The sequence below is a fragment of the Pristis pectinata genome, chromosome 27, assembly GCF_009764475.1.
Source record: "Pristis pectinata isolate sPriPec2 chromosome 27, sPriPec2.1.pri, whole genome shotgun sequence".
NCBI lineage: Eukaryota > Metazoa > Chordata > Chondrichthyes > Rhinopristiformes > Pristidae > Pristis > Pristis pectinata.
In genome coordinates, this window is record NC_067431.1 from 909132 (window position 1) to 912843 (window position 3712).

Genomic DNA, 3712 nt, shown 5'->3' on the forward strand with positions numbered 1-3712 from the left:
GGATCTGAACTTTAGCAGAATATGTATCTCCCTGTTCGTCCATGGTTTCTGGTTAGGATAGATCCCAACTGTCTTCATCGGAATGCAGTCTCAATACATTTCCTAAAGAAACTAGTGATGTTCAAGAGTGGCTGGTAGGAGGAGTCAGCAAGGTTTTGTGCAGGGGAGAGCATCTCTCACAAATCTGACTGAGTATTTTGAAGAGAAAATTAATGAGAGCAGAGCAGTAGACATGGGTTACAAGGACTTCAGGAAGGCTTTTGATAAGGTCCTGCACAGTAGCTGGTCCAGAAAGTTAAGGTGGAAGGGAGGTGAGGCATGTTGGTCTCACCAACTCTTGTTCTTGGAAGAAGGCAAGCATTCCACAGGCCCTCTTCACCTCTTATTTACCTGTGTGTCCGTTTTCAGGGAACTATACACTTGTAACTCTGTTTTACAACACTCCCAATGGTCATCTCATTTATTGTGTATGTTCTGTTCCGGTTTAACTTCCCAAAATCCAGCACTTCACAATAGGAGATCTGACGGGTCAGTTTTTCACACAGAGAGGGTAAATATTTGGAAGGAGCTACCAAAAGAGTTCACGGAGGCAGAAACAATTACAGTGTTCCAAAGGCGATTGGACAGATACTTGTACAGGAAAGGCATAGCCTAATGTGTGCCAATGGGATTAGTGTAGACAGGCATCAGGGTCAGCATGGGCAAGGTGGGCCGAAAGGCCTGTTTCTGTGCTGTACGATTCTATGATTCTGTGACTGCATTTCTGGTCACTAACGATGAGAAGGGCATGGTTGCTGTAGATTGGTGCAGGCGAGACTCACCGGGATGGTTCTGGGATGAAGCATTTCAGTTCTGAGGAGAGACTAGATAGATGAGGTTTGCTGCCCTTGGAGCGAAGGAGGCTGAGGGAGCCCCTCGGGCAGCAAGACTACTGCCATTTCACCAATCACAGACATGATTGGGGTTGTGCAGTTCTAGAGTCACAGGGCGCAGAAGCAGTCCATGCTGATCATCACATACCCACCCATACCAATCCCATTCTCCAGCACTTGGTGCACAACACACCATGCCTTGGTCCACAACACACCATGCCTTGGTGACTTGTCCAGGTGCTCATTAAATGTCGCTAAGTGTGTTCCACATTGTAACCACCCTCTGGGTGAAAGGATTATGTTCTGGACCCTTCTAAACCTCACCATAAACCAACACCCTCTGGATAAAGACATGGATAAAGTTTCCTACTATCTGCCCTATCTAAGCCTTGTCTAATTTTGTACACCACTATCAATTCCCCCTCAGTTCCCCTACTCCAAGGAAAACAAACCCAGCCTGTCCATAACTGGAGCATTCCAGCCCAAGCAACATCCTGGTGAATCTCCTCTGCGCTCTCTCTTATGCAATCACATCGTTGCTGTAGTGTGGTGACCAGAATGAGAAAAAACATTCCAGTTGTGACCTAACCAATGTTTTGTAAAGTTGTATCATGACCTCCCTGCTCTTATGTTCTGTGCCCTGGCTAATAAAGGCAAACTTCCCATATGCCTTATTCACCATCTTATCTCCCTGTCCTGCCACCATCAGGTTGTTAAGCCTTGTACACCAAGGTCCCTTTATCCTCAATGCTCCTTAGGGCCTACATTCATTATTCAAGTCCTACCCTTATTTGGCCCTGTGAAATGCATCATCTCACTCCTAGCAGGATTAAATTCCACCTGCCATTATCCTGTCCAGTTTACCAGCTGATCAGTATCATTCTGTAGCTAAGGCTCCCCTGCTCACCGTCAATAACACTACCAATTTTCCTGTCATCTGCAAATTTAATAATCATACCTCCTATATTTACATCGAAGTTGTCAATATTTATAACAAACTGCAAGCATCCCAGAACAAGCCCTGTGATGCACTGCTGATCACAGACTTCCTTACTACCAAGTTTCATACTATCTACTTAGCAATGGTGTTTTGTAAACCTCAAACAGCTTTCTGCTCAGCCTCCTCGACTCCACGGAACACACCTCCAGACTATCCAGTCTCTCCTCATAACTTCACCATACCTTCCCAGGCAACGTCCTGTGCACCCTCTTCACTGCAATCGCAACCTTCTTATAGTGTGGTGTGGTGACCAGAACTGCACGCAGTGCTCCAACTGTGGCCTAACTAATGTTTTATAAAGTTGTACCATAATATCCTTGCTCTTATATTCTTTGCCCTGGCTGATGAAGGCTGGTATCCCATAAACCTTCTTAACTGCCTTATCTGCCTGTACTGCCTCCTTGAAGGGTTCCTTGGACCAGTGCACCAAGACCCTTATGTTCCTCAATACTTCCTGAAGCCCTTCTATTCATTGCATATGGCCGGCTCTTATTAATCCTCCCAGAATGTATCACCTCCATCTGCCATTGCATCAATATCATCCTGGAACATAGGATTACTATCAACAACACCAGTTTTCCTGTTATGTGCAGACTTACTACATTCCTACATTCACCATCAAATTCTTCATGGATATTACAAACAGCAAGGGTCCCAGCACTGATCGCTGTGGTACACCACTGGTCCAAGGTTTCCAACCACAAAAGCAACCCTCCACCATCACCTTTGGCCTGTGATTACCAATCCAGTTTTGGATCCAGTTTGCTAGCCTGCCCTGGATCCCAGGGGCTGTAACCTCTTCGACCAGGTCCCATCGGGGGAACCTTTTAAATGTCATACTGAGGTCCGTGTGGACTAACGAACTAGACTGGCCTCATCAAAACACTCAAAAAATCCAACCAAACTCAAGCTGACCATCACTGGTACTCTTCCTCTGATGTTGGACTCATGGGTTGGTGACTACCTGGCTTATCCCTGCAGCCCTTCTTCAACAGAGGTACCACAATTACTGTCCTCCAGTTAACTAGTACACTGACCCTTGGCCAGTGAAGATTTATAAATCTCTGTCAGAGGTCCAACCTCCCACTGCAGCCTGAGATACCCCTCCATCAGTGGCTGGGGATTATCCCCTAAGACATTTAATACTGTCTTCTCCAACTGCAATGGCCTTTGTAAACACTGCACTGTAAGTAATGCCATCTTTCAGATGATTTTTTTCCACTAAGGCCCTTTGCTCTTTGGTAAATATAACAAGATCCTGTGGAATTTTATCAAGGCCCAACAGGAAAGCCGTCCCTGGCGTGTGAGCTAATATGTAATGTGAGCCGAACACTTGCATGTTACATGCACACTTCTCATCATTGTCCAGGTAGTATCCACCCCCGTCTTATGGGGAATGTGGTTCAGACATCTCAGACCCCGTGATGGTGCAGGAAGCATAGAAGCTAATTTGAATATTCTCGTAACCAGCAGTAGGATAAAGACCAGATGATCTCAGGTTGATAGAAGGATAGCTAGCTCACTGGGATGGCGTTCCAGTTTGTCTTCAAAGAATATGGTGAGATATTTTACATCTACCAAACCAATGATAGGGTTAATGCCTGACAATACAGGCAAAACTATATATCCCATAATGCAGCTAACGAAACATACACTCCATCCGTGGTATAGGGATATACAGCCCAATGCAAGGCTCAGGTAGTATAGGAACTGCACAGACCACTCCCCGGGGAGTGCCAGTAACAAACACAACTCACAGCTATATAAAGTTAATATGCATAACCCATCTTGTATTTTGTTTTGATTAGAATAATTCTTCAAACACAAATTATGTGAACTG